The sequence below is a fragment of the Ascaphus truei genome, chromosome 4 (genome assembly GCF_040206685.1).
Source record: "Ascaphus truei isolate aAscTru1 chromosome 4, aAscTru1.hap1, whole genome shotgun sequence".
Lineage (NCBI taxonomy): Eukaryota > Metazoa > Chordata > Amphibia > Anura > Ascaphidae > Ascaphus > Ascaphus truei.
The window spans coordinates 290,242,495-290,269,026 of NC_134486.1; the positions used below are offsets into that span (position 1 = coordinate 290,242,495).

General features: G+C 43.5%; 1 protein-coding gene across 1 annotated transcript in view; it reads right to left on the bottom strand.

Annotated features, from left to right (window-relative positions):
• Window positions 1–26,532, bottom strand: part of REV3L (REV3 like, DNA directed polymerase zeta catalytic subunit) — a 150,674-nt gene that overhangs the window by 107,238 nt on the left and 16,904 nt on the right.

Genomic DNA, 26,532 nt, shown 5'->3' on the forward strand with positions numbered 1-26,532 from the left:
GCCGGCAAGCGGGGGAATTTTAAATTCCCCTAAGACCTGCGCTTCCGCAAGCGCAGGTGAGCCCCTACTAAAGCCGCTCTAATTGCGGCTGTAGGGGCTCAGTGCTGAGCGGGAGCGCTCCTCAGCGCGCTTCCGCCAGCAAGCAGTTAACATGGCCGAGGCCTTAGGCAGGGACTATCGGGATAGATCAGACTTGCCAACATTGTAGGTTGATAAATCAGTGCAGCTGTGCCATATAATGGAAAAAAAACAACAACATGTAAAAACTCCAAGATAAGGACGGAGGAATCAGGTATTACATACTTAAAAACATGCCTACAAGAGACAACATACCCTGTGCTCTTTTATTAGAAAGGACAGACAGAATCACTGCCTTGTGCATTGTAGTACAAAGATGTTAATCCCTTCTCAAGCACTGAATTAGGTAAAACAGGACTAATCTATAAATGTACCTAAAATGTACAAATCAGTGGTAGGTCTTTAATAGAGCTGTGCAACACATTTTGGACATTGAAGTATGGACAAAGTAGTTATGAAGATGTACTGTATATGTATAGCTTTAATTATATAACATCCAGAGTGTACTCAGCGTTTTACAAAAGAGACTACAGTACAATAAGTTCTAATACAATAAGTGCAGCAAACAAAGTCAGACAATAGGATCAAGTGGTATGATGGAAAACCTACAGACAGCAGGTGAGGGAACAAAGTGCAGTAGATGGCAGTGCCCGGCCCAATGGTTGGTAGGAGTGACTGCATGTGGTATAGTAGCTATGAGTCTGGGCTTTCAAAATGCTTAATTTAAGAGGGGAGTTTTAAGGTTTGACTTAAAAAGGTAGGGAGAAAAGGCAATGGTCGTATACAGAGTGTGAGGGAGTTCCACAGGTAAGGGCCAGTGAGGGGAAAGGGTTTAAGGTGAATGGAGAAGGAAAGGGAGGAGTCAAATATCACTCCTAGGCAACATGCTTTGGCACCAGGATAGATGGTACTACCGTTTTCTATGGTGTAAAAAAGGGGATTTTCATTAAGGGATCACATACAGAGGACAGGTCCGTATAGCGACTTTACAACATTTGAGGATTTGTGCCTCATGGGGGAGGACAAAAAGGGTCTAATCTCTAAAGTATACACCATACTTGCAGAAGGTAAACAGGAATTGGAGATAAAGCCCAAATTGAGGACGAGGTGGGAAGAGGAGCTGGGAGAACTAGATCAAGAGCATTGGGATAACATATATGAAGGAATAGCAAAGAGCTCCACATGTGTATTAATAAAAGAAAATGCATACAAAATGCTCCACCAATGGTACTACACCCCACTACGATTGTCCAAATTTTTCAGAAACATGTCTCCACTGTGTACACGGGGGTGTGGCCAGCAGGGATCTTTTATACATATGTGGTGGACGTGCCCGAATGTTACAAAGCTCTGGAGGGCCACACACGACATGGCACAGACAATTCTTTGGTATACCTTCCCCCTAGACCCACTGCTATGCAGGCCAATCGAAAATATGGAAAAAAGTGACGATAAACTACTGACACACATATACAGCGGCCAGATCTGAAATAGCCAAAGCCTGGAAACAGGAACAGCAACCGGCCATACACGCTGTAAAAGCGAGATTATGGAGGATCTGTCTTATGGAAAAACTGACGGGGATACAAAACGAGACAGTACAGAAATACTTAGAAGTCTGGGAACCGTGGAGAAATTATATAGGACATAGATATATATCTAAGGGAACTCTCCAAATCTGAAAAACACATAATAGATGTGCCCTAAAAACACGGAAATTAAGGATGGAGGGGGGGGGGGGGGTCGGGGAGAAAAAAGAAAAAAAAAACACATTTCCCCTGAGGAAACCCTGGTATGATAAGCTCCGTATCGGTCTAAAATGAGGAGGGGGGCCTGCAGGGTATTCGGTACTCAATAGTCCACAAAGGTACGTGTGCCTACTCAATGTTTTGTTGGTATTACGGTTAAGGTACACCGACAGGTGGAAACATGATGATAAAGTAATTAATTTTTTTTTTGTTTTGTCCTTTCTTTTCCCCCCTCCCAGTCTTTTTCAGTTAATTTATTGTACTAGTTAATTTGTAGGCTGTCCCTACAGTGTCATTATTGTCTCCCCACTAAACGATGTTATATAACAGGATACAATGCTATGTAACTCAAAAGTAACATCCTCCCCTTTTTATGTTCTGTACCCCATTCCCCATTGATCTTACCTAAAAAAGCAAAGAACAAGTTTACAAAAAAAAAGGGGGGGGGATTTTCGAGTGGGTCACCAAAAAAAAAAATTCACATTTCCCCCAGAATTAAATGATTTATATCTATATTACAAATTCTGTTTAACAATTTTACAAAACACGGGATTAACCAAGTATTAATGCCAATGCAAAATCTGCTCCGAAATGGCATTCAAGTAATTTTCAAGGAACAACAAAGCAATAGATGGGTATGCTGAATTCATGAATATAAAAAAAACCTGAATCTGTGCTGTGATAAATAGTATCTCGAGGTATACCCAATATAGTATGCTACCATTTTGCCAACAGTGTTCACCCATCCAGAATAGAAACCAGACATAAAAAATACTCAATGCCGAACATAACTGAAAACATCATAACAGAGTCATAATAGTGAGGTGTTCATGCATTTTTCCCCATTAAGCTCTAGCTAGATGAACAAATCTGGCAGATACAAATATAGTTAATTAATACATTAAATGTCAGGCAGGACCGACAGGGCCCAGTAGGGTGACCAGACATCTGTGTCCACTGTCCCAGTTTTCAGCCGGCACCTGATGGCTGCACAGGTCAGCACTCACTGTTTGCACATGCTTGACATTTGTCTCGGGACAAATATGGTCACCCTACCAGTACAGAGTGTGTGCGGGGCCCCTACCCTGTAGCCCTATTTTATGTATTAGGAACTGTGTGGTGTTCCGCAGCTCACATGCCAGGTGCCCTTCATTCATACAGATTGACCGGCCTCCACAGTGCACGCAGCCCTGTGCTCCACTCGAGTCAGCATAGCCCCCTCCCTTTAACCCCTGCAACGTATTGTATTGTATGTCTTTATTTATATAGCGCCATTAATGTACATAGCGCTTCACAGCAGTAATACACGTGGTAATCAAATAAATAACAGATAATATAAATAACAGATCATGGGAATAAGTGCTTTAGACATTAAGGAAGAGGAGTCCCTGCCCCGAGGAGCTTACAGTCTAATTGGTAGGTAGGGAGAACGTACAGAGACAGTAGGAGGGAGTTCTGGTAAGTGCGTCTGCAGGGGGCCAAGCTTTATGTATCATGTGTTCAGAATATCCACAGTGCTATTCATATGCTTCTTTAAGCAAGTGTGTCTTAAGGTGGGTCTTAAAGGTGGATAGAGAGGGTGCTTAGTCGGGTACTGAGGGGAAGGGCATTCCAGAGGTGTGGGGCAGTCAGTGAAAAGGGTTTAAGGCGGGAGAGGGCTTTAGATACAAAGGGGGTAAAAAGAAGACATCCTTGAGAAGAACGCAAGAGTCTGGATGGTGCATAACGAGAAATTAGGGCTGAGATGTAAGGAGGGGCAGAAGAGTGTAAAGCTTTAAAAGTGAGGAGAAGAATGGAGTGTGAGATGCGGGATTTGATCGGAAGCCAGGAGAGGGATTTCATGAGGGGAGATGCTGAGACAGATCTCGGAAAGAGTAGAGTGATTCTGGCAGCAGCATTTAGGATAGATTGTAGGGTAGATAGGTGAGCGGCAGGAAGGCCGGACAGCAGGAGGTTACAGTAATCAAGACGGGAGATAATGTTACTTTTTATGCCTCCGGCGGATCCTTCTCTACGTTCTAGGGGCTGATCTCTTCCGTCTCCTCCTCCGTGCGCCTATACACTACAAGGCAGAGGCAGCAGTAAATAGTTGACAGGAGCACGCTTTGCAGAGGTGCCATCAGCCGCGTGGGGACCAACTGCAGACCACAGGGCACTTGCACGGATGGCACTGCCATCAAGCCGACCCAAGACTTAAGGCACTAAAAGAGGTTACATCAATGCCTTTAAATCGGTCTACATATTAGAAAAATAAATCACAATCAAACACTTAATAAAATAACTCATTTGAGCAAACAAACATACATACAGTTTATGTACACTGTAAACTGTATGCGCACCCTTTATGAAAATCAGTGATAATTCTGCTTAAGTCAGTTAGTGATCTGATATTCGGAGACTAGCTGTATGGTGTTTTGTCCCCGTAGGTTATGTAAGATAAAGAAGCCAATTAGTTTCAAGACAACCTGAAGCATAGGTTTTCGACACTGCATTTAGGCAGTTGTGTGTGTACAATGATTTTCTTTAAAAACATAAAAATATGATCCAAAATCCCCATTTACCATTGATTCCAAAAAGCATCAGCACCACAAGCTGTAACAAAGAAAAAACAGCCTTCAATATAGGTCCAGTCGAGGGCGAAAATGGGTTAACAGAGATAACATGAATACAGACTATCGTTTCAAGAAACAGTAACCAACGCTGACAGCTAAACATGGAACAATATAGGTAAAGGAACCTCCAAGAGGGGCTGGGAAATCACGTCTTGCAAGAACTAAAACTACACATAAAAATGGTTTTGATATTGTGTGAGTAAGAAATTGGCACCGTAGTTGGGGTTAAAAAAAAAAAAAAAAGAAAAAGGAAAAGCATTGCTTGTTTACTATGGCATGCAAATATCTCATTAGGAAAAATGTAGTAACCCTTGCACTTTGGACAATGAAAACACCTGTAAGTCCTTCCTCATGGCTCCCTCATTTCCTGTAAGGCTGCCACGTGAGGGGTGGTGCTGCCAAACTCCGCTCGCGTGCCAGAGGAGGACAATGGTTTTTCCTGTGCCCCTTCATTGATGAAACTGGGCAAGTACACCATCTTCTAATTAAACGGGACATTTTATGCAAACCTGCGTGCATGGTATTCTGAAGAAAAACAGCTGCTCAGAAATACCATTTAGGATTTCAATTAATGCCCCCAACAGGAAGACTGAAGGCACAGATGCCAGTCAAAACCCTACTAGGTTTAATGGCAAAACTCTTACTTGATAGACCTGCAGTACAATGGGCCAAATGTAACGTGATTTTAAATCAATCTCTTAGCTGCTTGAACGCAAAGTATTGCTGCTAGAGCAGAAAAGAACATATCCACTCTTAACTACTAGAAGAGCCTCTGAGTGTGCTGCATTGAAGTGCTAAGAGAACAGATATTCAATTTTGTCATCCAAATCAACTAAAGCACCATTTCATAAATGAAACGTACTATTTTTAATCCGCAATGTGTAACTGCCCTACTAACAAGAGCAGCATGTATTGTATACTCTGGTACATCATTGAACTTTTCAGTGTTGGCCTTCCAGGGCTCCATTTGCAAAGCTATTACCGCATGCATACACTAAAGAACCATTGCTAGATAGCACAGCACTTTTCTCCCTTCAAAATGTAGCGGTATTAGTAGTAATGCAGATATAAAGTGTACTTCAGCAGTGAGGACAAATTATCCTGGCTGCTGTCCTTGTTCTACCTATTCCACAGTTCAAGAAAGGGTTGGAAACTTTCCAGAATTATTTTGTACAGTATGTAGAAAAGGTTTCATAATAACAATAAAAAAAATTTGGGGGGGGTTCTTTTATTTAAAAAAAAAAAGAGACATGGAAATAGACTATTACATATGTTTAAGGCCGAATTGCCTCTGACGGTGAGGGGGTACCCAGCCCATTAATAAAGGTATTAGGCCCTGAGGAACACAGACCACTGAATAAAATCCTCCCTAGAAAGCAGTTTGCAGCTCACAACCAAATCTCCCTGCTTCAGCGCAGACCAGAATAGTAAGACCGGGCAGGGGAATTAATCACATTCACGGGACCCAGGTTGGGGTTCAGTGTGTCTCCCACCAGGTATGAGGTGGTGATAATATCATGGTTTAAATGTATGTGTTATTGTGCCCATGTTTCCCTGTAACCTGCACAAAGGAAAAAAGGTTTTAAAAAGCAGAAGCTTATAGCACAGCGCGTAGCGTTTAGCCAACTTCGGCTAGGAAGGTCCTAGAGCGCTGAGTGTGTTGCTGGAGTAAAATCATTAAAAAGGTGTCACGTCACAATTTCTATAAAGTTATATAAAAATTGATGAATCAAAGTCCCCCTATTTTAAGTGTGTCCATATTATAGGAGTGAGGAGTTTTTCATTCAAACAGCCGGAATAAAGGAAACACTTAAATTACAAGTACCATCCTTTAGAAGTGTATGGCAGGACATTCCTGTGTGTCATGCATAGGTAACTAAGCCTTTAAAAGCACCCCGCTGGTTCCATGCCAGGATGTCTGGAAAAAGACTGTAGTTGAAAAGAGATAGCCAAGGAAGGTGTTAAGTGGGGAGGGGTAAATGCAAACATCTCCATTTTAGCAAATGTCCAGCTGGCTGGCCAAAGCAGACAAAATGTCGCCAGGTAGATGGGGCTTGGTCTGGTATGCTAAGCCAAAGTGGGGATTTGATATAACACCAACCCACAGCCGTGTGGGCGCGTCTGGAGAGTAGATTGGTCGAGGTAGCCGGGTCAGGGTAGGAGAGATCCGGATGGTCAGTAATACTTGCCGAGGTCGGTGTTGGAGAGTAGCAGATCGTAGGAGGTACTTAGCCGTAGTCTGGATTGGAGAGAGGAGGATCGTCGTGGTACTTTACCGAGGTGCGGATGGTCTTACGTAGCCGAGGTCAGGAGAAGAGAAGAGCGGAGTCCGGAAGAGTAGCCAACTTCAGGAACAAGGAGCAGGACAAGACTGTGGAGGCAAGACACCAGTGAACACTTCGCTAGCAGGAAAGGTTTATGCTCAGCCAAATTGCCAGTGTGGAGCTAAGCATATAAAGGGAGATAGTCCAATGAGGTATGAAGCATACTCAGGAGTATGCCTCGCTGTGGTTGGCTGGAGAGATAGCACAGGTGTATACATAGGCAGAGGAATCAGCAACAGGTGTAGTAAAGGCAGAGGAGCAAGAAAGGTTCTGCGCATGTGCACGGTTGCCACGCAAGTGTCACCACACGAGCACAGCCTGGAGGACAAGTGTGTCTATGGACGGTCCGGGATGTGCAGCTGTCGAAGGAGTCCTGGTGAGCCTTACTTTGAGCACGCAGCAACGAATTCTTTTATGTCCTTTTGAATGCCAGGTCATCAAAAGGTTCGTTCCACAAGGTCTGTGGTCCTTCTAGCACCTGGGTGACCTGAAGACTTCGAAGAATGACCCCATTCAAGGACGTTCTTCTGATGAGGTGGCGAGGTAAACAATCGCCCATCAGGAATTACGAGACCCTCAGGGATGTGAGACTGTGTGAGGATTCGCCATTCTGGCGGTTCTGTCCCCTTAACCCTTACTCGCTCGTCTGGCTCCTGTGGTACTCAGGAGAGGCAACCTAGCGGTGGTACTTCCATGCGGCGCGCGGGTCCCGTCGGTCTCCTCTGTTCCTGGACTCAGGGTGTGCTCCCAGTCCTCTGGCATTTACGGGTGATGCATGCGCGGTGTCCCCGGCGGTCTGCGGTCTCTGCCTCTCGTTCCCGCTCCCGTCCTGTCAGAGCTACACGGCGCAACTATACTCCGCGCTCCTCCTCTGTCCCCGCTGGTCCAGCCTCCGCACTGGCGCGGGTGCCGTGGCGCACACTGACGGCGCGTGACCGGGTTGCCAGCGTGATGCGCACTCTGATGCGGTCTCAATCGGCTGTCTAATAGGCTGTCTAATAGGCTGCTGGATCGCACAGGTGCGTCCTATCAGAAACAGCAGTTCTACTTCCTGGATACCTCCCATTGGTGGGAGGCCCTTTAAATATGCGCTCTGCTCTCTCATACCTGGCCGAGCATAACTTGTGTGTGTGACGCTGAACCTCGCTACTCCGTGCCTGTCTGCCTTTACCTTGCTGCCTGACCTTGCCTGGAACCTTGGACTTTGTGATATTCTCCTGCGCTGACCTTGACTTTGGATATGACGACTCTCTCCTGCACTGACCCTGGCATTGGAATACGACGACGCTGCTCTCTCCTGCACTGACCCTGATTTTGGCTATACGACTACTCTACTCTCTCCAAGCCTGACTCCGGCTACGTACCCCAACGATCCGCTACTCTACACTCCTAGACCCGGCAAGTACCACGTTTAAGGCCAGGTAGAAGAACATTGTTCAAATATAGTGCTCAAGTGACATGATTTGTAATAAACGATAATTTCTTGATTGAAGGGAGTAGGCTGGGTTTGAGGTATATAATTGAGTGAGGTATATATGGGTGAGTGTGTTGAGACCTGAATAAATGTCCTGGTGAGTGTGGGTAATGGAGATATATGAGCCCCACCCCCTCACTGCCAATATGGACTGGTACTAACACTTTGCATAAACACACCAATAAAATACCTCTATGTACTGTTTAAAGGTACAACTCACGTGACCTTGCCCATTGTGCCTTCTGGAATGCGTGCTTCTGCTGGTAGAAATGATTCGGGTAGCCACAGATGTAGAAGTGCAGCGCACAGCAAAGAACTGGATCCACAGGACAGCAGCAGTATGATGAAAATAAAAGTTCTTTATTGGAAAGTCATGGTGCAGACAGGTATGGGTGCAGGAAAAAACCTCTGTCTCTAACGCGTTTCACGCCTTGCTGGCGCTTCGTCGGAGAGTACAGTGTGGTGTGCTGTGGTTGCCCTCTTATAGAGATCCTAATTATCTTAATTTGGGACCTCCGTGTAAAATTTGTAAACCAGAAGTGACGCGACTCACTTGGTATACCGGAAGTGACGTGTCGCAATATGCGAGTCACTATTGTTATCTAACCTCATGGGGGGGGGTTATCCAGAAGTATGGCAAAAGTCAAATCTGACCGAATTTCAAGCCGGAAGTGACGTGTCGCTACGGTTCACATGACAGTGGTTTGTTGACATAATAGTTATGTAGTCATGGCAACCCGTGGACTAACCCTGAGGTGAAAACTTTATACAAATGAGGGAAAGTATTGCACTGATATCTTTGCTGAAAAGTTAGTAACTCGTTTCAAGCAAGATATATTAAAAACAATTGTGAACATATGTAATCCTATCAGAGGACATCAGAACATGTTATTAATAAAGGAACACAATCATTATAATGCTTAATATGACACAGAACTAGATTGGAGAGGGAACAATATATAATACATTCTATTGATCAGGTTCAAAGAGATAAAAAGAGATAACCATATACCTTATAATAGAGAAAAATATAGATCTATGTATAGTATGTACATAACATGATATTTATATTTATAATACCTGTGATTGTTTTATTGTAAAAAGTGTTTCAGTTCCCAATCGGTATTTATACCCCCGGGTGTGAGAGACCCGAGGGTATAAATCCAAAACATTTCTCTCTGATTCAAAATCAATTCTCTATTGCCTCCCCTAATATGTTTGGGGATATGTTCCAATGCATGGAATGTGAAAGATTTTAACGAACCTTGTGGGCATTCATGAAAATGTTTAGCTACCGGTAATTCCAAGTTATTCTTTTTAATAGAGCGTAAGTGCTCTGAAATTCTAATCTTTAACGGACGAATCGTCCTTCCGATGTATATTTTACCACATTGACAATTTATTTTATACACTACATAGTTTGTGTTACATGTCATGAAATGATTGATTCTGTATTTCTGTCCTGTATGTTTATTTGTAATTTCTGACAAAGGAGTAACGTACTTGCAATAGGCACAGTTCCCACATTTATGGAAACCTTTGGGGAGTTTCGTGTTTCTAGATTCTAAGGCAAATAGACTCGGTGATAAGTGATAGCCTATAGTTTTCGCCTTTTTATAGACAAACCTTGGTGTGTTAGACACGTATTTGTTAAGGTCTTTATCTAGTTGTAAAACCTTCCAATGTTTGTCTACAATTTGTTTAATACATTTTGCCTGATTACTATATGTTGTGATAAAAAGTAGTGTTTCTGAATCTGGTTCCTTTGGTCTCTTGTTTTTGTGTTTGTCTGAAGACTTATTTAATAAGTGTTCTCGCTCTGTGTTTAGCGCTCTTTCAAATGCAGATTGAACGTGTTCCTCAGGGTAGCCTCGATTTCTAAATCTCTCACTCAATATCTCAGATTCTTCCAAAAAGGATTCCTCGGTGGAACAAATCCTTCTTAGTCTGAGATATTGTCCGATAGGTATACCACGTAAAAGTGGTTTCGGATGACTGCTATTGGCCCTGAGGAGAGAATTGCGGGCATTAGATTTACGAAACAGGTTTGTCTGTATTTTGCAATCAGTATCAATATATAAATTAATATCTAGATAATTGATATGATTGATGTGAGTTGATGAAGTAAATTTTAAATTGTATACATTATTATTAAGGTAACTGATAAATTCCTGTAGTGTAGAGTAATCTCCCCTCCATATCAGAATAAGGTCGTCTATGTACCGACGATAGAAGATAATATTGTTACGGAACGGATTGGGGACACCGAAAATGTGAATGTTTTCCCAGAATCCCATGTATAAGTTCGCGTACGAAGGTGCAAAAGAAGTCCCCATTGCCGTGCCTTGTTTTTGAAGATAAAAGTGGTGATTGAACAAAATCTGTCGCTGTCCTCTATTACCCTGACCTGGCCTGCAAGACTATCCTACACTCCAGACACGCCCTCGCGGTTGTGGTCGGCGTTCTATACCAATCTCTACCTCAGCCCCGCGGTCGCGCCTCATTTGTGTTGAGCTACACGTTACAGACTGCTCTTGTACAATGTCTCTCAAGGCATCAAGAGAGTTGGCGGAGAGAATATATTTGGAGGGAAGAATGGGTTCCTGCTGATCCTCGGTTTTGTCGTTCACAAGAAACTGACGGGAAAGAGCATCGGCTTAGATATTTTTAGAACCCGGAAGAAGAGATAATAAAATGAAAACGGGAAAAGGAAAGCGACCAACGGGCTTGACGAGCTCCTAAGCGTCGAGCGCCCTCGATATAGATCAAATTCTTGTGGTCAGTGAGAATAGTGATCGGGTTCTCTGTGCCTTCCAACAGATCTCTCCATTCCTCCAAGGCTAACTTGATTGCAAGGAGTTCCCGGTTACCTATGTCGAATTTTTTTTGGAGAAAAAGGCACAGCGGTGAAGTCTGCCTTGAAGTTTCCTTCTCTGGGAGAATAGCACCTGCCCCGACATCTGACGCATCTACCTCCAAGGTGAATGGTAGCTTGGGGTCCGGATGAATGAGGATAAGTGCAGAACTGAAGGCGGTTTTCAAGTGATCAAAAGCTTGGATCGCTGCTGGCGACCATGAAGCAGGATCTGCACCTTTCTTAGTTAAAGCTGTGATGGGAGCTAACGCAGAGGAGAAATTTTGAATAAACCTGCGGTAGTAGTTTGCAAACTCCAGGAAACGTTGCATGGCTTTTAGGGTAGTGGAACGAGGCCAACCCAGAACCGCCTTTACTTTTGCAGGATCTATGGTGAGTCCTGTGTTGGAAATTATGTATCCTAGGAACGATGTGGAGGATTGATGGAACTGGCATTTTTCCAGCTTGGCAAACAAATGGTTTTCACGTAGGCGTAGAAGTACCTGTTTGACGTGGCTGAAATGCTCCTGTGAGGACTTAGAAAAGATCATTATATCGTCCAGGTCAATGACGAATTGATTGAGCAGATCTCTGAAGATTTCATTAATGAAGTCCTGGGAGACAGCAGGGGCATTACAGAGACCGAAGGGCATGACGAGATATTCATAGTGGCCGTCACGGGTATTGAAAGCAGTTTTCCTTTCGTCACCTTGACGGATCCTTACCAGATTGTAGGCCACACGGAGGTCCAATTTAGTGAAGATGTTGGCTTCTTGGAGGTGATCAAAAAGTTCAGCAATCAGTGGTAAGGCTTAACGGTTTTTGATGGTGATCTTGTTAAGACTTCTGTAATCAATACATGGATGTAGTGACCCGTCCTTTTTCTTCACAAAGAAGAAGCCTGCGCCGGCTGGAGAAGATTTTCGAATAAAACCCCATTGTAAATTTTCATGGATATACTCCTTCATAGATTTTGTCTCAGGAAGGGAAAGTGGGTAAGGAGTTCCCCTGGGAGGTCCCGAGCCAGGCAGCAAGTTGATAGGACAATCGAAAAGGACGATGCGGTGGTAAGACCTCAGATCTGGCTTTATCAAAAACGTCTTTGTCACTTCCTGGATGATTTGCCGGTTTGTTCTTGGAAAGATTTTGGTAGGACGACCGATGCTGGGTAGAGTGACTGTTTCCACACACCTGTATGGTGAAGACCAAACTCACAAAGTTTCTGATCTTTATATAGGGTGGGGCCTCCCAAAACACTCACATGAAGATCTACTACTTATTTAAACACAGGATTGTAATTATCCCCTTTAATTTAGCTGATAAAACCAGCGTTTCCCCTTCTTTTGCACATACCCCAACTCTTAATTACTCATGGTTTGTCTAATTCATACATCATTTTGTTTCAAAAGACATGGAATTGGTTAACATAAACACTATTGGAAATTAATGAAAAGATTGGTTTTGATTCAAGAAGAACTACGGAATTTCCGTAATTATCATTGGGATTCATAAACTTTTTCTTGCTACTGTAGATGGGTTTATACCCTATTAACATGGAGGCTCCTCAATTTAACTCCTCCAGGAACCAGAGTTCCAGCACCTTCTCCATCACTATATATACACCCTACTGTGACCAACTATTACCAGGCAGAAGAGGATGGGACGTAGGCTTTGCCAAGTCAACCAGTACCATGTGATGGGAGAGAAGCGTTACTCTATGTGAGCCCACACAGTTAACCCTCCAAGGCACTCGTAATCAGGAGGAGATACATATGCGCATCAGATCTTAAGGTAAACATAGGAATTGGAGAATCCCTGACCTGACAATCTAAGTACCAATCATCTTTCAGTAATGAAAATTATTTTTCTTGTTGCTGTTGCGAAATAGATCACTATTTTTGTCTTTAAAGCTCATTCCTTAACAGGTATATTTCAAGTTGGAAGACCTATAATGCCTTAAAGCTTTCTAATGCAAAAGGAAGCACAATGGATTTACTTAGAGAGAGGCCTCTGCAAAAAACAGTGACGGATATGAAAAAAGTTTAACAAAGTAACATTTAGGCACAAACTCAGTTAAAACAGACAGTTAATGCTGAATTAGTGCTTTGCAATCGCTTTAATAATATTCCTATCATTGGTTTCTGTTATTTATTACTATGGTAGAAACATTAACCCCTTTGACACCTGTGGTTACTAAGGTACACCCCCGATATTAAAGGGTTTAATACAATTAAGAAAACTACACTACTGTACCTACCCACCTTGGCGGCTTGATTGCCATGTATCACCTCCCTAACAACCCACCCTGGGGCAACTATCACCAACACTATTGGACCAATGTCCAATAGCCATATTAGACAAGTGTGGCCAACAGTGCTTTTGGCCATTAATTAAAAAAAATATGCTCCATATTTAAAAAAAATAAAATAAAAAAGCCAAGTACATAAATTAAACAAATGTATTAACACCATTAAGCCAAGGATTCTCACAGTGGCTATTGAGGCTCTCAATGAGGACCTGTATAGCCAAATTGGCAAGCAATGGTAACATGCGATAAAAAAATAAAGTAGGATGACAGCTTACAAGAAAATAAATACTTACACAAGACTACCTACAAGCAACTGACGATCAAGGTCTTTATGTCAAGTTGAGAAGTCGTCGTCGTGGAGCCAGGAAGACTATGGACTGCAAACAGGCAGGGAGGGCGTGGGGGGTGAAAGACATAGGGTTTTGAATTGGACTGCTTTATTCAGATAACCTGCAAGTGCATCTATTACCCTTCTACCTAAAAACCATGCACTGTATTACCCAGAATTGCACCGTATTTATTTGTACCCTACATGCGATTCCTGGGAGTCGCTTTTGCATCTTTAATAAACTGTTGTCCAGTCTGCCCAATGTGGGTTTGCTTTTTTGCGCTTCTCTACAGATATCCTCGCAGTTTAACGTGTGTGTGTGATATCTGTGCACAAAGGGACATTTGTATCCTGTCGTATTCATTAAGTCCTTATCGCATGTCAATACTGTGTGAAAATTGCTTTTTTGCAATAATCATTTTTTGCTGCACAATTCAGTGCAATAAGCAGATTTTATATGCAAATGAGGCAAATTCACGGATTAATTACAAGGGGAAGGGGACCGCAATATAGTAGAGGCCCCATCTACTTACACACCTTCAAATAAACCCATACTCCATGTGGAGAGACAAAAGACACCCGAGAACTATGTAAATAAATCATTTAAAAAGGATTTGACATATTTATTAGCATATTTCCAGGTACCTCAGATGTGTTCTCAGCTCTCCGTCTCCCCACGTGAAGTATAAGTTAATCTATTTGGAGGCATACAAGAAAATCAGCCGTCTACTAAATTGGTCTCTGTCTCCCAGGGAGACGAGTTTTCTAGCTGTGACTTTTTGGCCAAAAAGTGCATGCAAATGAGATATTTAAACGGTGGAATTTTGACACACAGATCATTCTTAATGAATATGGTGAAAATGCCAGAACTTTCTTGCTGCAAATTCCATGTCAATAGAAATATTGAAGTTTAATGATTACGCACCACACCGGGCTAATTAGATCTTGGCTGCAAAAGAAAGGACCCCCAAAAATATCTAGCAAGGTTTCAGTCCAGTGGTCCTGTACCGCACTAGTATTTGGACTGTTTTTGATCAAAATATTGGAGGGGGTGGGCAAAACACCTGCACTCACGCAGTATGAAAAATGCATAAAAATCTGTTGTGTGGCCGTGTAAGTGTATAAAAAGAAAGAGAGGGGAAAATAAGACTACAAAATTTACTTCATAATCTCAATTTATCATCTGTTACAGACCAAAAAGTACTGTAGATGCCTAAGTAGTTGAGGCAGCCCAAAAAGTAAGCTACATACCCTCATACACATTGATGCATCTCTTTATCAAGCGTCAGTGCTTCCACTAAGGTCGCGACCATACTCCCAGTAACAGCACGCGCAGCGTGAACAAAAGGCTGTACGTCTGAGGGAGGCCATAGAGCGCGTGACGACGCGCGAACGATTCCCGGGCAGACAAAATTTGATTTTGTTGCGCAACGGCCAGGTCACGTGAGCGGTTCAGCCAATGAGGGCGAACCACACGTCATGGGGCACACCTCCCCGTCGCGTCTCCCCCTCCCCAGTCCACGGATCACCTCTGGGGCAGGTGCACCCGACGCCGCGCGCGCCTACAATTTCCACGGCCCAAGTGCACACTAACGCAGAACTACCACAGCCCAACTCTACTCTATCATCCCAAAGCCAGGAATCCTAAAGCTTGTGCACTTCTAGCTGGATATCTGCCAGCATCAACTCTGATTTCACCGTTCTAAATACTGGAAAGCTGCTGAAACGCGGGCGGGAGACCAGTTTTCCTCAGATAACAGTTCAACATACCAGGACACCACAGCCTCGTGGTTCCGCAACCTACAATTACTTAAAGCAAACATGGCTTTAGAGGCTCCGTTTTCACATAATTCATGATTTATCCAAACCCCTCCCTCCGACATTCCACCTAATGGCCAAATAGGGGAAAGTTAGTTCAGTTCCTTTATACAAAGATGTACCAATTTTGAGAGCATGTGTCACTTTTTAAGTCCCATTGCGGAATGCACAGGACAAAGACGTGGTTAAAGGGAACATAAGTTACTGAAACTGTTCAATTCTAGTAATGAAATTGATAATGCTCTGCGTATATACACACACAGACTTTTGTGGGACCAATGACAAGAAAAATATTTTTATCTTGGAATTTTTAAATGCATTATCTTTTTTCCCCCATAGTCATTGTGGACTGCATTGTGCTGCAAGACTAAGAAGGAAATCCATCTATATTGGGAATGAGTAGAATACTGTACAAAACAATAATATGGAAGCTTGGTTCCATTAAATAAGACACCCTTAACCTCCCATCAAGGTAGACTGGAAGAAAAAGAATAAAAACGTCAAATATACATTTGCAGGAGTGTTCCCATGACAATACATATCTTTAAAAAAAAAAAAAAAGTGTGCGCCACTTCGTCCACAATAATATACATAATAGCGCTGGCGATGTGAGGAAAATAATGATTACATTTATTTTTCTTCCTTTTATTTTTGTGCAAGTATAAACATGAAAAACATTGGTTCAGAAATGCTGTATACAAATGAGCTTATTCTTACATCAACGTAGTTTCAGGAGGAAGGCAAAGTGATAGGATAAAAGACAAAAGCAATAATGACGCGATTATTTGGTTGGAATAGATAAATGCCATGAACTCACCCAAAAATATATATATATATTTATTTATTTTTTAAATCGCACACTTTCCTTGCTTTGTGAATTGTGGGAATACATCTGGGTTCAGAGAAAAAAAACCATTAAAAAAAAAAGGGTTAATCTGCAGTCTGATTTTATTTTTTTGGAGGGGGGGGGGGGTGGGGAGAAGGGTTGCTTGCCGTTTCATCTACAGCAGGGGTGCCCAAACTTTTCCTCCTACGCCCCCCCTCCTTACCTTGTCTCCGCCGTCAAATGGCACCGCAGGGTCACGTGACCCAGCAGTGTCATTTGCCGCTGTGTTGCCGTATCGAAGACAAGGTAAGTTGCAGAGGCCTTACGCGATCCCTCCGGCATTTCATTTACATGCCTCGGGGAAGAGTGCAGGGCCTCTGTAACCGCCGCATCCCCTGGAAAATCTTGCGTCCCCAGTTTGCGCACCCCTGACTTGCGTACAGTAACTAATGTAGATGGAGGCGACACTGCTGCTTTAAACAAGAATGGCATAGAAATCTAGGCCATTTGAAAGCGGCATTAACAACAAAAACAAACAAGAGATTGCTCACCTAATAATGAAAAGACCATAGAAATGAAAAGACAAAAAAAAAACAAATGCTTTATGGTAAATAATTATTTTTTTGTCTCTGCTCCTTAATGATCAAGGAATAGGTACAAGGTTTGTATTCCAAATGTATTGCCTTACAACCTTCGGAAAGAATTCAGATACTTTTTTTCATTCATGCAAACACCATTTTTTCACAGCTACTGAACAAGCTTAGTCGGGACAGAGTTAAAAAACCCCGAAGCACAAAAATAAAAACAGCAGGAACCAAAGCATGCTGGAAAAAAAAAAAAAGAAACAAGTTATAAAAAGGAATGTGCAGCACAGGAAAGGCCTTGTTATGTCATGCTCGTGATAATGACAGGGAACATAGAATCCAGCTGCTCGGAATCCCTTGAAATGAAACCGCGGCCCCTTTCTCATGAGGTCTGTGCTTTGCATACAAGAGGCGTATGCCAGAAATGTTAAAGCTGGATCATGCATTGTGCTGGAGACAGAGTGAAAGAATAGAGCTAGTAGTGTATGATCACTACACTGTACATTAACCACTTTGCTGCGGAGGTTAAATTGCACTACTAATTACTGATACCTTGGTTAGTGGTATTGCTTTGGGCACTGAACCTTAATATTGACCAGAGATCTTAGATGAACACCCCAAAAATGTATTTCCTGGATCAAAGTCCTGCAGACGTGCAATTTCACCCTGCCAGGAACTAGTAGATGGCAAGCACGAAGCCTAGTAACGGTTACACTGAGGCCGGGCAGGATTTCTGTAAGGCAGCCAGTCTGAGGAATACAGCTTCAAGAAGTTCTCAAACCCCAATGTTACTTTTTTGTGCCAATTTTACATTTATTTCCATCTCCTATCTGTAATAATAAATAATAAAAGAGCCTGTGTTTGTGTCTGTCAGAGCCGTAGCTCCAAGACTATGAAACCTAGCCACTCATATGGGTGTGCACCTGGGGGCAATTTTTTTTATTTTGGGATACATTTTCTTCTCCTGTTCAAGTGATCCTGCTGATTGGTCTGTTTCTTGGCACAAGGCCACCGATTCGCCTTGGCTTTACAGGGAGGTATGCGATTGGTCGCCGCACTGAGCTGGCGGCCATCCAGACATTCCTTAGGGGGAGAGCATAGGCCACGGGGATGGGGGTGTAAGAGAAAGGAGGAGGAAAAGTGAGGGAGTGAGAGGAGAAAGAAATACATGGTGGGGAGAGAAGATATGGGGGGGGGGGTGAGATGGGGGTATGAGAGGAAGGTAACTGATGGGGTCTGAATGTCACTGAGGGGGAAGGTCACTGAGGGGTGTGTCAGCGAAGAGCGTGGATATCACTATAATTTGGGGTGGAAGTCAGTAACTGGGCGTTGGGGCTGCAGCCTCACTGACTGGAAGGTGGCATTATTGATCAGGTTAAAGTGGGAACCACTATCGATTGATTCAGTTAGTTGTATAGCGTAGACATGTCACATCCGGTTTTAATGCGCGAGAGAGAAGTATTGACCACAGAGACACCAGGGATTACAAAGACCACGTACATTGCGCTGACCATATTTGAAAACGTGAGTGCATCTTTTACCCCTTGCTGTATATAATATATACTATTTATACATCCTGTACTATGCCATGAGAGTTCTCTATTATTCCATGAGTGAACTGGAAGACTGCTGCACCATCCGTGTGTGAACTCGCCTGTGCTCAGCAATCCTGTGCTCCCAGAGAGAGATAGTCTCTGATATGCCCCATATTTATGATCATCTCTGAGTGAACAATACACAATACATCATTTTCGGCCCTCATTTTGCATTGGTCGCACTATGTTGTGTTCTCTTTTCTTTTACATATTCTTGCTGTGGAGATCCTGCGCTCCCCCCACCTGGAAAAACACCACGTATTGCAGAGACCAAGGAACGGTCCTGAGAGGGTTTTTGAGCTGCTTTTCAATTCTAATCACATTATCACACATCACTATTGGTGGAGGTTTATATATTGTGCGCCTGCAAGGGGCCAATGCATGAGGTGCATACTGCCAGTCACGGAGCTACCGATATGCTTCGATAAAAGATGTGTTTTAAGATTTGTCTTAAAACGTGCATAGAGAGGATGCCAGTCGGATATGGAGGGAAGGGCATTCCAGAGGTGTGGGGCAGAGTGAGAAAGGTTTTAGGTGGGAGGGGGATTTAGATACAAAAAGGGTAGACAAAAAACATCCGAGAAGATCGCAAAAACCGGGATTGTGTATAGCGAGAAAATAGGGCTAAGGCCTCGGACACGCTTACCGCTGGCGTGCTGAGGCGCGCTGAGGCTCAGGGAAAGCGAGTGCTTTCCCTGGCCTTGCGGTTGCTTACCGCAAGCGCGCTCAGCAGCCGTCAGGGGGCGGTCAAGGGGCGGTCCGGGGGCGGGCGCGTCACTGGCCGGGGGCGGGCCAGTGATGTCACGGAGCTGGTTCGCCCTCATTGGGCGAACCGCTCACGTGACCGGCCTGTCTCGCCGGCAAGCGGGGGAATTTTAAATTCCCCCAAGACCTGCGCTTCCGCAAGCGCAGGTGAGCCCCTACTAAAGCCGCTCTAATTGCGGCTGTAGGGGCTCAGTGCTGAGCGGGAGCGCGTCAGCACGCTTCCGCAAGCACGCAGGCAACATGGACGAGGCCTAAGGCAAGCGCATATAGTGCCCGCGATGGCGACGCGTGACGTCACTGCCGCCGCTAGCGAAAGTTGTATTTCGCTTTGCGGGAGCTTGGGCAACCAGTGCATTAATTTGTTCAGGGGCTGTCACATGAGGCGACAGCCCCTAAAAAAATCAAATATTCCCGGCTTCAAAAAAAAAAAACGCATCGCCCTGTCGCGCTTAATATAGGCGCACGCAGCGACAATGCATTTGTTTTCGGGCGACGTCGCGTCGCCGGCACTATAAGTGCGGCCTAAGATGTAAGGAGGGGCAGAACAGTGTATAGCCCTAAAAAGTGAGGAGAATTGTGTGTGTAATACGGGATTTGATAGGAAGCTAGGCGAGTGATTTCGGCAGGAGAGACGCCAAGACAGATTTAGGAGTAAAGTGATTCTAGCAGCACCATTTAGGATCGATTGAAGGGGAGCCATGTGAGTGGCAGAAAGACCAGACAGTAGAAGGCTACAATAGTCGAGACGGGAGAGAATGAGGGACGTTAGAGTTTTAGCAGGGGGGGGGGGAGAGGGATTAGATGTTTTAGCTGCATGGTGAATCTGAGGATGTGAGGAGAGAGTCAAATGTGACCCCTAGGCAGCGTGCTTGTGATACTGGGTGTATGATAGTGCAGCTAACAATGTAGAAGGGGCAGTAGGGCCAGCCCTGGAGGAAGTATGAGGAGCTCAGTCTTTCAAATATAAAGCTTGAGTCGGCGGAGGGCCATCCAGGATGAAGAAGCGGAGAGACACTGCGACTTGAGTCTGCATAGCAAGTGTAAAGTCAGTGGTTGAAAAGTTAATGTGGGTCATCAGTATAGGAGGTGATATTTGAACCCAAGGGATGTGATAAGGTGATCTTGAGTGTGAAGAGAGAAAGGCCCCAGGATAGACCCCTGAGTTACACCCACAGAGAGACTGACAGGAGGAGGTGTTAAACAAGACACAAAGTACGATGGGATAGGTAAGAGGAAATCCAGGATAGAGCTGTTACGGATACCAAGAGTATGGAGAATGTGAAGGAGAAGAGGGTGGTCCACAGTATCAAAGGCTGCAGAGAGGTCGGGTAATACAAGCAGCATGTAAGGACTTTGGTCTTCGGCAGCATGGAGGTCAAAGTCATTAGTTATTTCAGTGAGGGCTGTTGCAGTGGAGTGAGAAGTGCAGAAGCCAGATTGTCGAGGATCTAGAAGAGAATAGGAGGTGAGAAATGGAGCATGCGAGAGAATACAAAGCATTCTGGAGTTTAGAGGCAAAAAGCAGGAGTGAGAAAGGCCAATTAGAGAGACCGGCAAAGTCAAGCTTGCTGTTTTTGAGAAAGGGTATAACTGTTGCATGTTTGGAGGAGGGAAAGATACCAGAGCAGAGAGAGACTATGAAAATAAAATAGGAGTATTCACAAAATAGCATTGGGGTTCATAGTGTAAACAAAAGTCACCATCCTATGTGCACATTTCTTCCCTCCCCCCAAAACGTAAGTTTTTATTGGTGTTTTCACAACATCTTTAGACAGATGGGGGTGGGGGAAGAACAAAAAAATAAAATAAGGGGAGGGGTGCCATTGGAACTCATACAAGTATATTTCAGATCATAGACTACAATAGAACAAATTCCGGGTATGTATCAAGTGAGCGGGTTCGTACTTCCGTAAAAAGGAGTTTGAATTCTATTTACTATTGTGGCAAGGGTTGGCCTCTCCCGAGCAGATTTCACCTCAGTCGACTTGTGGGGGGACCATGGTCATGGGGAGGTCTACAACAAGATTAATCTAGGAACAATTTGGGGATTGTCTGCGTAGGAAAGTCAGTTCAGACAGACTTTTTGGAAGTTTACAAGTGTTGTTAAGAAAGATGGTCAGCTTCTCCATTTAAAAAGTTAAAAGGCGCAGCGGTATTTGACGTTAGTATTTCGCAGGCTCGCCGTCACCTCTTTTAGGTCGTGTCTGCAGTTTAGAGTGGTTGGTGAAAGGTCTGCGAAGACCTGGAGGGGGATGTTTTCGAAGTTCACATCACCTGTGCCTCTAGCTGCGGCACTGAATGCTTCCTTGATCCAGAAGTAGTAGAACCTGGCAACCATGTCCCACGGTCTACCGCCTGTTTAGGGTTTTGTCCTCAGGGCCCAGTCGTAACTGTCTAGCGCCAGGGACTCTACCGAGTAGTCTCGCAACGCCATCGTGAGCCAGCGGCCCATAAATTCTTCTACATTGGACACGGATTTAGGAATGCCCCAGACTGACATTGTCCCAGGGCTCCCTGTTCTCCGCGTCCTCCTGAAGTTCCTGTATGTCCGCGATTTAAACTTCAATCAGGCCTGCTCCCATTCTCCTCTGGTGAGTGATGGTGTCGTCCATTTTCTTTTCTAGCATGTTAGTGCGTTCACCCAGACTGGAGATCTCTCCATCTCTGTTACCACATTACAAGCGGAAGTTTGATGTTGCTATAAAGGTCGCGTATGTCCTTTTTAGTTGATGGAAGTGCATCCACCTCCGCTTCTGAATCAGTTTGAGGGTTGGATGGCAGAGATTGACCATCACCCACATGTATTTTTTTTGTTTTTTTAAGTCATCCAGTGCACTTAGTGCTTTTTTTTCTGTCTTCGAAGCCATTTTGTATTAAGATTGCAACCTGGTTTGTTGTAGGCAATTTTAGAGCGAGATTTTAGCAGCCTATAATGCCCGGGAAGGTGCAGAGCACATTTGACGCGCATAGGCTCCAATATTCCCTTGGTGGTAACACATGCCATTAGTTGTTGAAAATAAAAAGCTTTCATATAGATATTTTTCATATAACAGTAGGATTAAATGAGGACCGCTTCCCATCAGCAGCTATTTTGAGCTGCCTAAAATGCTGGTACCTTGATACATTTAACTTAGAGACTCCGTGATGTTGATAATACTGGTAATGTAGGATGTACAAATCCAGTAACACATGGGTTAAATTGTGGTGTTCTGTAACCAAGTATCATGTAGCGATATAGGCATCATGGAAGATTGTAAATGGACAGTGAAAAAACACACTGTTCATACAAGAAAATGTGTATGCGAGAGACAGAGACAGAGACAGACAGGGCTCGACAAATTATAAAAAGAGCCACTAGCCCCCTCCCCACCATTCTTCTGCATCTCCCATCATTTTCCTGCAACTGACGCTGTGTTGCCGTGACGTCAAATTGCCATCGAAACTTGACGCAGCGTGATGTCACTTCTTGTTGTCATGGCAACACTGCATTATTTGACACCGCACAGCCATTTTCACGAAAGTTGCCAGAAAATTCCAGGAGTTGAAGGGGGAAATGCAGGAGAATGTCAGGAAACACTGTACCACGCTGCCGCAAAGTCTCGCCAGCGGGAAAAATGCACTCGCCCCAGGCGAGTGGATTTGTCGACACACACACACACACACACACACACACACTAAATAAAAACTTTTTTTCTGGGCAGGAAAGTTTTGTCCGGGCAGCATTAATTTGTCACAAGGAACATATGGGTTATAGGAAGAGGAAAAAACAAAAAAAAACAACAAAAACTTAATTTTGCTTTTCCAATTGCATGTATTTGTGTTTAAACTGCATTTTTCATTTAATCAATGCCGGATCAACTCAAATTGCAGTTTCAAAGCCTTCTGGGAAAAGAACACAGGAGAGAAAAGGGGAAAAAAAGTCACGCACAAAAAAATGCTTCCTTGTTTGGCAGCTTAGATCCTGGGCTCTTGGCGCTTACACATACTCATGACCTCTGGCTGAGATTTATGGGTGACACACTAGAGCACATTTGCTAAAACATTTCAATGCAGAGGCCTGTAATGTATTAAAGTGACTATACTGTGAGCAAAATACAGTTCAATGGAAATTCTGGTACGTATCTGCCTAAGTAGCAACCCGCGTCTGTAAAAAGAAAGCCTAGAAGGATATCAAAGTGACATTTTAATAATGTGATCAACATATTTATTTATAGTGGTTTCTTTTTTAACAACTACTCAGTGAAAATGAAATATAAAAAAAGTTGAGTGGTTATTTTGTGGTGCGGATTGTTGGAATTACTTAACGTAGTTTAACTTGGTGTTAGAATGAAGTTTCTGACTACCTCATTTAAAATAGCCCATGTTTTGAGCTGAAGTAGCTATAGCATGTAAATTACACCGAGGTTATGATAAAAGTTGATTATGTAATCGTCGAGCGGTTTCTGAAATACCACCAACTCAATCACATTAGAATGAGAAACAAACACGTTTTACTCCAGCCAAGATGGAAACTCTCCACCACCGACAAGACACAATAAGTATCCAAAGTCAATGAGAGTTTGTGTGATCGTGTCCCAATCAGCACTATCACAGTTTAATGAATAACCCCAAGGGTGTCTGGTCAGTGGCTCATGAGGTAAGCTCACTGTCAAGAACAGATCTTGCCCTTGATTTTTTTTTTCACTACAGAACTACCAGTGGTGTGATTGTTTATTTACCCACTTTAAATAAAAAATCATTATTACAGGCATACCCCGGTTTAAGGACACTCACGAGTAAGGACATATCGCCCAATAGGCAAACAGCAGCTCACGCATACGTTTGTCAGCACGTCCTGAACAGTAATACCGGCTCCCTACCTGTACCAAAGCTGTGCGCAAGCGGGGAGACTATAGAGCCTGTTACAAATGCGTTATTTACATGAGTTATGCACATATATGAGGATTGCAGTACAGTACATGCATCGATAAGTGGGGAAACGGTAGTGCTTCACTTTAAGTACATTTTCGCTTTACATACATGCTCTGGACCCATTGTGTACGTTAATGCAGGGTATGCATGTATTGTGTTTTCAGGAGGGAGAGGGTAGAAAAAGCAATTAAAATAAAAGGTGTTAGGGTGGGGTTAAACATAACATGGAGAAATAATTAGGTTACAACTTAGATAGTATATAGTATGTACAGGAATATTTTGCAGTTGTTTAAAGCATAAAAGTCCATTCTGTGTTTTTTTGTTTTTTGTTTAAGTGTCTCATCTATGGTATTCCACTTTAAAGCAGCAATATGGTTAACTTGAAAAAAAACAAAACAAAATTACTACAGGTTTGAAGCAGGGGGTCTCCGTAGCTGAACTGTGTTAATTTCATCTCTGGGGAGCCCTTAATACCAGAGATCCTGACCTCTGTAGCAGTGCCAGTATCCCTGCAGGCAGTCTGCTTAATCTAATGGCGGTTTAAATGTCCCCCATGACATGGACCTTTAAACTCCACAGGGATTCCGGCACCCACTACAGAAGTATCTCTGCAAACAGGGGGCCCCCAGAGCTGAAATAAAACAGTTCAGCTACAAAGACCCCCTGCTTCAGACCTGTAATAATATAATTATATATAAAAAAAAGAGAAGAAAAAGTGCCCAAGCCTAGTGCGATACCAGTGGATTAAATGTGACCAGGGGCTAAAAATGAACACACACAGCTCCTGTAAGATCAGAACCCAAAGCCACCACATCATATTTGCGTCAATAATAGTGTTACTAGGATTGTGACCTCATGTATAGAACAAGGGACAAAATGCCATAGTGCTACATCTAACTTGACACATTATATAGTTGTATTGTATTGTATGTCTTTATTTACAAAGAATACAAAGAATACAGTATAGGGAATTAAAATGATACAATAAGTGCAGCAAGATCAGACAATAGGAAAGGAAATCCCTGCCCCGAAGAGCTTACAATCTAAGAGGTATGATGGGAGACTTACAGAGACAGCAAGTGAGGGAATAAGTGCTGTGTATGGCAGTGCTTGGCCACAATGGGTGGTAGGAGTGGTTGAGTGTGGAACAGTAACCACGAGTGCAGGCTTTTGGGATGCTTAACTTGTGGGGTGAGTTTTAAGGTTAGTCAGTATTAAATTAGAAGGTTAACACCATTTACAGGGGAAGAGATGGCAGGCTGCATGGGTGATATCAGGTGTGTGTCATGGTTCAGGCTTAGGGTAGATCGCCAGCAGTAGGAAGGAGTAGATAGAGGGTGTGAATAGAGGATTTGTGTGGGTGCTTTTTATTGAGGGGTAAAGAAGTTGTTGGGAGAAAGGTGTATAAATAATGGTGCAGTGGGGAGTGGGGAAGTTGGAGAGAACAGAGACGTTCACAAAGTAGTGAGGAAACAGTAAGCAAAAAAAGCAATAGGCAGGGCATGGTGAGATGCAGGAGGAGACAGTCCAGGTTTTGGAGGATAGGAAGAGTACAAAGATTCAGCATTTAGATAATCAAGTTCTTACAGATGGAGTTGTTGTTGTTGTTAAATACTTATGTGTTTATCTTCTCATAAGCAGGGATCACTTAGTTCAAGTCTTTCACCAAAGTATATTAAGCCTTCAGCCACGTCATGGTATGGCCTACCTGTAGGTCCTAACACTGCTGTGCCTGCAAACATCTCTCATAACCTCTCTAATGGAGGGAGGGCTGTCCTAACAGACAGGTCATTCACAGGTGCTTAGCAAGAACTGCAATTAAAAAAGGTGGAATTGAACTGACACTTGCTTATGGAGTAGATAATCAGATAAGTAACTACATAATTTGTCCAGTTGGTTCCAGTCTTTTGTTCTATACATGAGGCCACAACCCAACACACTTGACACAAATATATATTATGTAGTGGCTTTGGGTTCTGAGCTTACAGGGGCTGTGTATGTTTGTTTAAAGCATTTATTACACTACAATGTGGTAATCCGCTACACGAGGGGTGTGCAATCTTTTCTATCTGCGCCCCACTGCCTGCTCTCACCCCTGCTCAGGGCCCTGGCCCCTCCTTACTTTTTCTCCGGCGTTTTCTAACATCCTGTGACCCCCGCGACCTAATTTAACGCCACGTTGCCATAGCGATGTGTCGATGTGTCACCAGAAGACACCAGAGACAAGACAAGGGACTTACACAAGATCTTGCGCGCTCCCCTGGCATTTAATTTAAATGTTGTGAGAAAGAGCACAGGGCCTCTAAA